This window comes from Zonotrichia leucophrys, chromosome 1 (assembly GCF_028769735.1).
Source record: "Zonotrichia leucophrys gambelii isolate GWCS_2022_RI chromosome 1, RI_Zleu_2.0, whole genome shotgun sequence".
Classification (NCBI taxonomy): domain Eukaryota; kingdom Metazoa; phylum Chordata; class Aves; order Passeriformes; family Passerellidae; genus Zonotrichia; species Zonotrichia leucophrys.
In genome coordinates, this window is record NC_088169.1 from 7,183,296 (window position 1) to 7,196,534 (window position 13,239).

The 13,239-nt window shown below is 40.6% G+C and overlaps 1 protein-coding gene across 5 annotated transcripts in view; it reads right to left on the reverse strand.

The window, feature by feature from the left end:
• The window catches only part of KDM6A (lysine demethylase 6A), a 152,919-nt gene that overhangs the window by 133,553 nt on the left and 6,127 nt on the right, over positions 1 to 13,239 (reverse strand). The gene's annotated exons all lie outside the window — the stretch shown is intronic.

Here is a 13,239-nt window from a genome sequence, read left to right on the forward strand (position 1 = left end):
AAGAGTTTTAGCTTAACTCTCCAGGGAAGAAGAATGAAAGAGTGAAAGAATATTCTCCAAAACTCAGCAGCATTACATGTCCTGTGACATGCTTTCAAAACATCATGTAGAAAATGAAAATTGCTTTGAAGAGAATTAATAACTGGTTATTCATAACTTTGTTAACAAATGAAGAGGTAACAAACAACAAAACAAACAAACACCACCCTCCCCCCCACAGAAATAAGACTGGATATCACTGCTTGAACATCTTTGGATGCCTCCTGCCCAGCGTGCGCTGCCTGCTGCAGCACAGCACCCAATAATGAGCTCTCTGAGCTGCAGAGATAACACCAACATGCTACAAGAAAGCCAAGCCCTCAGCAATCATCCTGCTCACACATTTTTTGAAGATCTGCAACACTAAACTACAGTCCCATGTTGTCTTATGTGTGTTCCAAGTAATGGAACACTTTTTTTTTACAGAGATGCTCTCCCCACCCACTTTCAGATGAGCAGACACACGATTCACTTTCTGCTGCATCATTTATCTGCTTGGTAGGCTTCAGACTCAGGCTTGCTCCTTTTTCCAAAGCACATATAGCTGTTGCTACCTATTATTTCAAAATTATCTTAATTCTCAAAAGCAAAGAAATTACAATTTTTCTCTCAAAACCAGAAATATTAACAACAAGATCAAAAGCAAGTGACAAAAGCATTAGCAGATCCAGCAAAATGCAGCATTATAGTTGGATTCTGCTGTCATTTTTGTACAGGACTCAAAAATTAAATAGCTGATTTATTACCCATTTTCATCAACTCAAGTCTAGGTATGGTGTGGTGTTTTAAAATTAGCCAAGTGCTGTTTTCAGTGCTGATGTCCTAATGCTCCTTCTTGCTTTCACTATCAGAAACCACCACTGTCTCCAGTGATCACAGTGAAAGCTATTGATAGTGATATCACTACCACTATTTTTGTACAGTTTATCCGTACAAAATACACCTTTTAAATAGAAACTGCAGCTCTAAGTTGGTGAAACAGGTTTTCAGCGTGACAGGCTAAGTATAAAAATACAAAGTGAAAAGACCTTTGTCATTAAAATTTAACACATAGTTTGTTAGCAAGCAGAATCTTGTGTGAGGCCTCCCAGAAGGCTCAGAGCAACTAAATAATGTCCTGAAAATGGGAAATACACAGTTCTGCCCACAAAGATGTGACATGGGCCACTGGAAAGCAGCTTTTGGTATTCCAGCTGCATCAGTGGCAGCTGTACTGCACAGTCAAGGTATTAAGCAAAAAAGTATCAACTGTTATATTCTGCTTTTCCCTTGAGGAATGCTGTGAGCCTGACTGCTAATGATGAAATGAGAAAATATTTCTGTGCCATAAGAAATCCACTGTGATTTATTTAGCACTGCCTTCCACAGGCAGGAAGAGGGCTCAGGGACACTGAAGCCAACACAACCATCAGCAGCTGCACCAGACAGCAGATCTCAAAATTGGCATGGGTAGGTCAATCACTGCATTTGGGGAAAAAACAAGTTTGGGAAAAAGCAGAGCTGAGTCTTCCAAGAAAACAGCCTAGGAGCTGTGACATGAGCAGCTCTGCTTCAGGTGCAGACAGGGGCAAAGGGCACATGCACATTACAGACCTGGAAAAGAAGGGTCACTCATGGAAATCTGAGTTAAATCTATGTCCATGGGCACAACCTAATTCACTGGTTCAAAAGTCTTGCTAGACCTGTCTGGAAGGTCCAAAATTCTGTGCTGTTACCAGTGAGTATTCAGGGAAGGGAAGCACAAAAAAATAATCCTCACCTCACTATGGCACCCTCAGTAGTTGCATTCCAGGGGGACTACCTGTGGCTAAGCCATCCCCAGGTAAATGATGCTGTGCAATTCTCAAATATTCCTTCATTCTCCTGAAAACTCTACTAAAGGGATTTATGGGTTGTATTCAGAAGTCCCTCAAAAGGCCCAGCTTGCACCTCCTCCACTTCCAGGACATTTCCAGCCATCAGCAGACACCTTCTCCACGACCTCATGTGCCAGATGCAACAAATAGGTCAGTTTGTATCTGACCTACAGATCTCCAGGTGAGGCAAACATCACCGACAGGAGCTTTGCAAATTTAGAGCAGCCTCAAAACAAGGGTGGGATCCCCTCAGGGATGGCTTCTTAACTCAAGTTTAACATTGCATTCTCTGTTCTCTGATCCTTCCTTCACCTCCTATACAGCCTGACAGAAGGAAAGCTTTCATATTTCTGAGTCCTGTATTTAGACTGAACAATTAATTGGAACATTCATGTCACAAATACGAGCTGCTTCCCAAAATCTTGGGAGATCCTCCTTCCACTGTTTATAGAAGTCAAACATGTGAGAAGACAAGCATAAAATAACCTCCTCACTTAATGATCTGGGCCCAGAGAAAACTCTGTTTAAAGTTGAAAAAGACCAATCCTGGTTCCCTGGGAGAAGAGACTGACCCCCACCTGGCTACAACCTTTCTTCAGGGAGTTGTAGAGAGAGGAAAGGTCTCAACATTTCCTCCACTGAGAACAAGGACCCCTAAGAGCTCAGACAGAACACCAGCTTTTGCAGCCTGCCTGCCTAAAAGTAAATGACACTAAAGGAAAGGGATTTCTCCACAGCAATGCAGGCTACATGCACTGAAATAAAACACTAAATACTTGTATAACAGCACCAAGAGAAAACTATTGAGGAGCATTTTAACATATGTATATATTAAGATGTGCTATTACAATTAATTGGGTTAATTCTGCATATTTATTCATACACTAATAGGAAAGCATAGTAGTAGACCTGGGGAAAGGTGGAAAATTTAGTAATGCTGAAAATAAACAGTTTGAAACTATTTTTTTCTAAAATAATTGAGTGTCTCCCTCTCACCTACATCTCTTCAGACTACTATGTGCAAACTTATGACTGACACCACACATCATGACACTTATGTGACAGCAGGTTAGAGGCTTGAAAAATTTAAGATAGCCAGATCTAAAAATGCAGGGGGCAATGATAACACAATGGGGGGACACACAAAAAATAAATATTTTAACTTACTGGAGAGGTTAGGAGGGCAACACTACACAAGTAATGAAGATTTTGTGAAAGACAAGACAACTTAGAGAAATTTACAGCTTCATACAGGTATGTAGGTGCAACCCCATGGGCACTCTTCCACAGTAAATTCCATTGCTACCTGGCAATGGAAACTCCACCCTTTATCCAGCTGAATCCCCAAGTGCAACTGTGCCTCCCAAGAGGTCCTCCTTCTCCAAAACTAAGGGAATCTTCCTTTAAAGTTCTTACAAAGCAAGAGGTCCAACCAAAGGGATAACCAAATGCCAAGGTTCTGATTCATATGCAAGAAGAAAATGCAACATTTCACTTCAAATGTGCATTTCAAGGAGTAATAGAACTCAGCTTTACACTAAGAACCAAAACTTAGACATGAGCAACTCTGCTATCCAGAAGTAGCAATTAAATTAATTAGACTCTTATCTGACTGTGGAAGGAGAGGCAGTATCACAGTACCTTCCCCTACCCATTCAGCACCTCTGTTCATTTCTAGGAAAAATATTAATTTCTTCTACACAAATGATTACCAATTTAACAAACACTATCAAGTTACATAAATATTGCATCATCTGATGTTTAATAATGTTCATCTACCTGCCACCTAAATAACACTGCTCACGCCTCTCACACTGCAGTTTTCACCCACAAAACTCATTTCCCACAAGCAGTGGGAAACAGCACATGAAGTCCCCCAGCTGCAAACACCACTGCTGCTTCACAGCAAACAGCTGTAACATGTTCAGGCATGAGGGTAAGAAAAAAACCACACACCTTGGTACAAAAGCCTTCAACTACAAACACAGAGCTCCAAGGGAGTTTGATTGTGACACTGCAGGTGATGGTGCAGTGATGCCAACACAAACTCCTGTCAGAGCAGAGGAAATGCCAGAGCAGAGCCTGAGATCCACGTGGGAACACCAACACCAAGAGGTTCTCCAAATTTCACAGCACACTCATTCTGAAACACAGGTACCACAAGTACTACTCCACAGCAATTTTTTTGTTGTTGTTTAGAAAAAGAAATCACTGACAAAAAAGGCACCAAGTGAAACAGGTAAAATGTCCTTATGAGAATGAGTTCATTTCAGCCATGACATGAAAGGAATCTGGAAAGGTTCTCAAATACTGCAGAAAAATCATGAAAATGAAACCACTGGAGCAGGAATGTGTTCCTTCTCTTTTCCAGCTGTCTGAAGCCTGACAGACCTTAAGCAACTCATTAATGAATTGCTCTAAATCAGTTTGTTCCATTTTTGAGTTCTGGCTGTGGAAGTGAGAAAGCCCTGAGGAAAAAGTTGTGAAATGACCTGTAGTTGAAACTTGTTTTCCTGATTCAGTTGGTAAATCTGCATATCTGCTTACCAATCCCTCTGGAAGCAGAATTTCCTGGAGTTAAAAATTCCTACCTAGCTGTGCTGAAGAATCTTTAAAGTCAGTGAGTTCTAATGCACTGGAATCAGTGCTGCACTCTAGTAAGGTAGCTTCATTCTCAGATTAAAAAAAAATAAAATAATAATCAAGAACAAATTAAAATAATCTCAAAATATGAACAAGTTTTTTTCTAGAATACCCCTGCTGCTTTTCTGGAAAAATTGAAATTCCCTTTAAACTGGATACAGAAACTGAAGCAGAGCAGAGTGCTGAGGATGGGGCAGGTGACACTGCCTGGCCTTCTCCAGCAGCACTCAAGTCCAGATCTGCTCCTCAGTCCCACAGGCTCCACACATTCCCTGAATCCACAGAGCTCCTTGTGAAAAATTACTGCTCTTATGAAAATGCCTATTTTCACTTTCATCCAAAAATCATCATAAAAATCACCCCTACCATCATTCTCCTCAACCATGTAGCAAATAGTGGTCTAAAGTGGAAGGATAAACTATTCCATTCTTTCAAACTACGGAGGACTTGGCTTAATTAGCAATTAAAAGCAAGTAGTACAATCGTTCCTTTCTCACTGCACATAATGGAGCCCTCATTGTTCTCAGATTTTTGGCCACAATGCGGGCAAGCTGCAAGTTTGCAACTGGCACTACAGGAAAACATTCTATCATTCAAAAGCAAAAAACAAGCCACCACCACGAAAGAAAATCAGCTCATAAAGAAAAACACAATTTAAGATGACAACATTTTCACTGGCAGGGAATAAACAGACTGCAACATTCTAATTCCACATTTTTCCTCACAGAGTTTGAGGAATCTACACTCACTGATTCACTGAAGACAATCTCCAAAATCAGGAATTGCAATTTTATGCAAAGATCATATCCCCACCATCCACAGTTACCTAAGGAACCCTGACACAATCTTCCGCAACTCTTTCACCTGTCCCAAACACATCTGCCTCCAATGTATTTCTGTGCTACAACACAGCTTCTGCCAGGCTCTCCTCCTTTTTTAACACAGCAAGTGTCTCCTTTCTGAGCTTCCATTCAACCATCAATACTTCTTTCAAATTATTTATAGCAAATAAACCTGTAAATATTACTTGTACTGAGACTATACAAAGGAAAAAATCCCACAAATTCAGCCAAGATGGACAGTATATAACTAATCCCAGAAAACTGTCAGAAGTAATAAACTTCTAATACATGAACTTACAAGTTAACAGAGACCTTTAAAGGTAGAAAATGAGACCTAATTTTTCTCATTATTTAACATGAACTCTGATAGTTTCTGGGATCTCATCTTACTTAGGCAATAAAAATTAACTTTGCTATAAGCATTAAAATCTCCAAATCCTCCCCATACAGAGCCAGAAGAGGCATTAAAGCCATTACAATTATACATTTTCTTCACACAGTAACTAAAGTTAAGAAAACCCTCAAGTATACAACCATAATTTGTTAGTTAAATTCCACGCGCTCCTACACTAAGGGTAGGATGTGGATCTGTGCTCAGGCACCGGGATTTTTGTGTTTTTCTGTGTGGGGCCAAGAGCTGGACTTTGATGATCCCTGTGAGGATTCCAACTCAGGATATTCATGATTCTAAGTCTGAGGGGTTTCACAAAGGCACCAGAAGAGGCTGGCTCAGACACACAACACTGTTCTACTGCCTGATGCTTCCAGTTTTGTCTTCATATACAATACTCTTTTAAAATATTTTCTTCTTAAGCAAGAAGTATGTACTGTTCTGATTCAAAAGTAGCTGAACAGTTTCCTACTATCATTTATTTTTCAGAAAGTATAAAAACTGTTCTCACCCTTTGATTTAAAGAAGGAACAAACGAAAATTCATTTCTGCTTAAAAGCAAGGAACAAACTTTTTGAAGAAGCAAAAAAGACCCATAAACCTAATTTGTTGATAATTTTAACAGGTAACACTTGAAATCTGATAGAATTCAGAATTTTGAGAGACTTCAGAATTTTGCAGTCTCCCACTCTCGAAAACTTACAGTGTTCAAGTATTAACAAAATCACAAATGCAAAGGCTCTGCCCTTCCAACCATTAAAAGGCCGGAGAGATTAAAAATACTTGGAAAACACCATTTCTATGCACCACACCAGAGACTAAGAACAAATAAAGCTTTGAGAACTATGGTGTGTAAAATCTACCCTTAGTTACTAAATTTGTAACATGCCCAGAAGCTCCATTAAAGTTTACCAACCAATGTACATAATTTTTGCAGCTCTTTATTCTTCCCAACATCATTGCACTTTTTCTCTCCTGCCAGAGGTTGCCTATGACATGCTTTATGATGTTATACAATGGATGTTCTCCATTTTTCTTATCATTCCACCTTATCTTACACTTTGTTCTATTAAACTTACTGTTAAATTCTCTAAATCAGCATCATTCTCCCTTACACAGGCTTTCAGTTCCACACTTTAAACTATTTCTTGCCCTTTCAACATATCCATCTGTACCTTCTACACTTGCTCAGCTTTCTTTATCCTTCAAATCTAAAGGCAACAAAACATGACTTGAGAACAGACACATGAGAGCTCTTGGCTTCATTTTCACCTTGAGGAAAGAAAAATTTCTTTACTCTTCCCTTCCTTGAGGGATAAGGAGGAAAAAAGGGAAGCAGCAGTCTCAGATAAAGATACAGAAAACACAGCCAACATCTTCCTTTTATTTCAAAAATGGGAGAGAGTTCTGTTATACTCAGAGAACATAACTCTTACTAAGCTTTTTCCCATCCTACACATACTCTCTGCAATTTTGTTACCTGCTTTGTTCCCATTTTTACCCTGTTTTTAAAATCTTCTGAAGCAGGCCCCAGCACCATCAAACATTTAAATGCTACTTAAGTTACCAGTAATGTTTAGATGGTAACCAAGCATAAGACTCCAGTAGCTGCTGGAAAGAATAAAAACACTGAGTCACACTGCCATTCCCCTTACCCCCAAAATGGTCTGCATCAGTCAACCATTCAATTCCTTGGTTTCCTACCCTTCCTCACATCTCATCAAAATATTCTTCTTCAGCCTTTCTTCTACTTCCTTTAACTGAAAATTTCTCCCTTTTGTTATAACACTATATTCTGAAAAACCTTCCTAAAAGACTGTTTTCATTTCTCCACTTCCCTAAAATCCAATGGTGGCCTGATGTTCAGTAGTAATAGGTTCAAACATACTCATTAGTACCCAACCTACATATCTGAGGATCTTTCCTTCATTCAGAGTTCTCTCACACAGTCCTCCTAACACATTTTGGTGTTCTTGAGCACACATGCTCAGATCTGAATCTCTCCCACATCTCCTTGTGGCAGGGTAACTTCACTAAATACCTGGTATTCCTTCAGAGTGAGGAAGCCAAGTTCACTCATTCCATCCCTCTTGTGCATGAAGAAAGAGAAGTTGTGGATGTTCCATCCCTGGGAGTGTCCAAGGACAGCCTGGATGGACTTTAAGCAATCTGGTCCAGTGGCAGATCCCTGCCCACAGCAGGAGTAACTGCACACTGTTAAAGACTCCTTCCAACCCAAACCATTCTGGGATTCTATGATTCTGTATAATCTAGTCCTGGCAACCTGTGCTTCCAAATACAGCTAATTCCATTCTCCATAAGAAAATAAGGAGCAATAGTTTTATAAGTATTCCTTACAGAAACAGTGTCACACTAACCAGGACCCACACTACCCTCCCAAATCTCTCTCTCAAAGGACCTCCACAGCTTTTTATGCCTGAAAAATTAACTGCATTCACAGAATCAGAGAATACCTCAATGTAAGGGTACAAAAATGGTATAAAAGCCCAAGGATTTCTTTGTTCTGGGTCCCCCTCTGCAGGCTCAAGACCTGCTGCTGCACCACTCTATTACATGATTTAATTTTACAAATCCAATGCCTGAGTTTTTGCTGCAGGGAACTCAAGGTGAAGCTTGAAGGAGGAAGTGTATCCAAGAGTCTGCAGGAGCAAGGAGTTGGAAGGAGCACCCATCCACCAGATCACTGCACACTCCTGCTGCAAAGGACTCCAGAGGCAGCAGTCAAAGCCTTGGGTGATGTGTGTGTGACTCCCTAAATGATGTGAATTCTCACCATTCTCAGGCAGCAGCACCTCCTTTAACACTAAAAACATCTGAGCCAACATTTCCTGGCAAGAGCACAGGCTGGACAAGATGGCCCAGCACATTGTCCAGCTGCATTATGAAAGTGTCCAATACTGGAGAACCCACCACTGCCCTGGAGAGATTATTCCAATGGCTGACTGCTCTCTTTGTGAGTTTTTCTTGAGTTCATTAGGAAGTTAGTCCCCAGGAGTAACCTGTACCCATTAAATCTTGTCTTATCAATGTAACTCCTTGTAAAAATGGGGTCTCTGTCTTCTCTGTAGGCACCCTTTAAGTACTGGAACATGCTGGTAGCATCTTCCCCAAAGCTTTCTTTTCTCAAGGCTGAACAAACCAGGATCTCTCATACAGCTTCTCAGTCCTTTGACCATCTTTGCAGCCATTCCCTGGACCTTCTCCAGCCTGGCCACATCTGTTTGGTTTGTGGGCACCAAAACTGCACACAAATATTCCAGGTGTGGTTTGACCAGCACTGAGCAGAGTGCAATGATAACTCCTTTGTCCTTGTTGTGATGCCCTTGTTGGTGCAATCCAGCACCTCAGTCTCCCTTTGCCACAGCAGCACGCAGCTCATTTTTACTGAGCTAAATCCACCAGCACTCCCAGGTCCATTTCCACAGAGCTGCTTCAGACTGTGCTGCACTCCTGGATCATGTTCTCCCACGTGCATTTGTCTTTGCTGAACTTCACAAGGTTCTCATCAGCCCATCCAGGCCAGCTCTCCTTTCTGCAGGTTCACCTCCTCACTCAGTTAGGCACCATCAGCAAAATTCCTGAGGGAACACTTGATCCCACCATCCAGATCGCTCACAATGGTGTTAAACAGTGCCCTAATATCCATCCTGGGGATTCCACTTGTAGAAAGCTTGAGAAGGAGCATTTCCCACCCTGCTCTGGGTGCTGCCCATCAGCCAAGCTCCCATATCTCTTGTCTGGATAATAACACATTGGTTTCTTTAGGAAGAGGCCAAGGAAACAGCATGGGAAGACTTGAAATGCAGGAAGACAATGTCCAGTTACACCAAGCAGGTTACTCTGTGCTGGGAGGAAATCAGGTTTGCCAACAATGATTTGCCCTTGCTGAATCCATGCCAGCTTTTCCCAACCCTGTGCTTCATCAGGATTCACACCACAACTTTCCCTGGGACTGAGGTATTGATGGCCTGATGATTTCCTGCTTTCTTGTTTAAACCCTTCTTGACGGGACAACATGAGCCTTCTCTCAGTTTTCTGGAACATTCCCCAGTCTCCATGACTTCTCAAAGATTACAGAGAGCAGCCTCCCAGCAGTATCCAGCCTTAACACCTTCAGATGGGTAATTTGTAGGGGTCAAGCTCCTGTAATAGTTTACACCCCAATAACTCCTTTAAAGACAGTAGGTCTGTGCATGGAACTGGATTTTTGTTCCCAAGGCCTGGGGCCCAAGAGTGCTGGTAAAGACAGAGGTGAAAGAAGAGCAGAGAACCTCTGGTTTTTAGCACTGGTTGGCAACTAATTCACCTCTCCTGTTTAACAGTGGGCCAGCATTTTCCTCTGTTTGTGCTTGTTGTTTATGATCCTTTCCTGTGGTTTGTGACATCTCCAGCCAATCTCAAGTCCAGCTGAGCTTTTCCTTTTCTAAGTGCACCTTTGCACGCCCTGGCAATGCCCTTGTGCTTCTCAGTGGGCATTTGGTCATTTTTCTATCCCTGGTACACTCCTCTGTTGGCTCTGAGCAGACTCAGGAGCTGGCAGCTAAGACAAGGGCATCTCTTACCCACCCACTTCCCTTCTTTTTAAAGGTGATGAACTGGTGTCATGCTTCCAGAAGAGCCTTCTGCAAGAACTCCCAGCACTCACATCTCCTTTATCCACCAGGGAATCTTCCCTTGGAATCCCTCCCAACTCAGTTCTGAGCATCCAGAAGCTGGCTATTTGAATTTCTAAAACCCTAGTACTAATCTTCAATATTTATTTAAATATTGGTTATTTATTAGTGGTTATTTAAAACTAGTGAGTTTTCTATTCTTACTAGGTTATTTTTCAGCTGAAGCAGTTGTCCAGCCTGGTTCATCACACAGGCCCAAAGATGTTTCACTGAAACATATGAGAAGCAACAGAGTACTTAAAATTCTGTTAGGTAGAAGAAAAATACCTAAAATAAAACCTTGACTTCAATTCATTATTCCACTCTTTTTTCCTGTGCAGGTTTTCAAATCATAAGATAATGAACACAGTGCTTAAATAAAAAATTAAAATGGCAACTACAGTGGAAGTAACAGAATACTGACCAAAAAAAATACATTTCTTGGCTCTATTTGAAAAGCTGTTGCACTGGACCTTCTGTCTAATGCTGCAAATGATACTCTGAAATTGCTCAGAATTTTAAATTCTCAAAATGGAAGCAGAAATTTAAGGAAAAGCATATTCACAATCCAGTCTGCTTTAATAACCAATCAATACTAAGAAGTGAATCATAATTCTCAAATGCCACTGTGAAAAAAGGAAATTACTTAAAGCCATTTTAACAAACAACAATTAATTTACCAACTTACCACAAAAGAAATTCATATGCAGACATACAGTGCTGTTTGTAATTCATCACACAATTTTAGGCACTCCTTTACAAAACTGTAAATGAGATCTTAATTCTACATCTTAATTAAATAAGCTCCTGCCATGAATGCTACACAGCAAATCCAAGAACCATAAAGGAAGGTAATTTGTCAACACAGCTCTGATGGTGATCCCTGCATCCTCTCACACTCTGCAGTGAAAGTGCCTGATAAACAATATTCTTCAACTCCCAAATATGCTTAATGGGGGTTTAGTTCATTAACATGGTATTTTAGGTATGTAAGTAATACCTTCCTATGACTCTTTAAATACAAATAATAATATTCAGTATCAAGAATAATCCCTGAACCCCTGCCAAACTTAGACAGAGGCTCATTTTAGACATGTACCACTCAAAAAACTTTATAATGGCCATAAGCAAAATATTAAATGGCCCAACCTACTTGTGACAGTACCAGTAAAACTCATCTTGAAAACAAGCTTTGAGCAGACCCCTATTTAAACAGGCCACTCTTGGAAAAAAGCTTTTCCACAGAGGAATTATTCTACTATAGTTATTTCTTTAGTCTGCCTAACCGTAAAGCAGAAACCTGTAATAAATATTTAAGTGTTTTTTCTTGCTTTACTGAACTTCCCTCATCCAACAAGCTCAGACTGAACGATATCAAACACAATCCCTTTCTTTCTTCATACCAAAAATGTTCTGTTAGGTACTGAGCTCATCCTCTCAGGTGCAGCTATACAAATCCTGGCAGCCTTTGCAGGGCTCCATACAAGACCCACTGATTTCAATTTTGTCTGGTTTTAACTACAAATTAAGCATTCTGCAAGATTAACACTGCTCACATTTCCTACAAAGAGTCAACTGCTCTCTATAATGACACATCAAGTTTAATAAGCATCACTTCAATGTTTAATTGTGAAAACACATTATTCAAACATCATGCTTCAAACACCACAGCTGCAGGACTCCACCAAGAAAAGGGGTTAAAACTAAGTCACTTACATGAGTTTTTACTGTAAAATACAAGGTAGGTATGGCTCTGAAGGACTGAATTTGTATCCATGTACCTATCTGCACTCAGAATGAGCAGGACAGTGCTTCAGCTCCTGGAATTACCTGAACCAATCCTAAACCTGCACCCAGCTCAGTTCTGCACTCACCTCACACTCACAGCCCCTCTCCTTAACTCATTTCTGCAGAAGCTCATCCAAGCCCTCTAAGCAAAACTATGCAAGCATTCTCCAACTACAAATATACAGACTTCCTTCTCTTTCAGACTGCTGAAAATACAGCAAAATCCCTCCCATTATCCAAAAATTCTACCAGGTGAGGACCAAGAAGAGCTATTTTCTCAGTAATATGAGAATAACCTTAGGTTTAATTGATGAACTTAAGGCTGGAAACCAGAACTTAATTTCTCCACAGAACATAAGTTTGCCTAATTGTCAGAGGGCTAAAGAACAACAGTGGGCCATGGAATATAATTCTGGCACTGGGAAGTCTTGTGACAAGTGTTAATCAGGAAAAAGTCACTTTATAGCCATAAACATTTTCCATGACTCTCTTCAATTTTGTATCATCTCACTAGTGCAATGAAAACAAATGTTTCTACATGCACCAAGCTATCCAAGCATGAAACATCGACTCTTTTCTAAAATGGTATAACAAACATATGGCATAGCTTTTAGAAGATGCTTTCAACACTTACTTCAGATGGTATCAACATTTGCAGATAGTTTTACCTCTATAATTACCAAGTCCACTCAACCCACTCCAGTGAACAAACAGCCCTGCAGGCTGGCAAGAGGCACAGAGCCATGCTGGAAGCACACCTGAGTGATACCACACACAGACAAAGCTTTGGATTGTCTATTCCTTCTTCACATACTGTACCTGGATTCACCTAGAGAAAATGTGAAAGCTGGAGGCCAGGAGTAACACGATGCACCAAAGGATCAATGGTTCCATTACTGGGATGGGATGCAAGCAGTTGTGTCCCACCCTTGCCACTGTTTTTCCTCACACTTTCTGAAGTTAAATAATTTATCAGAACCTCTATTCCTCAGCTACTAAAACACAGC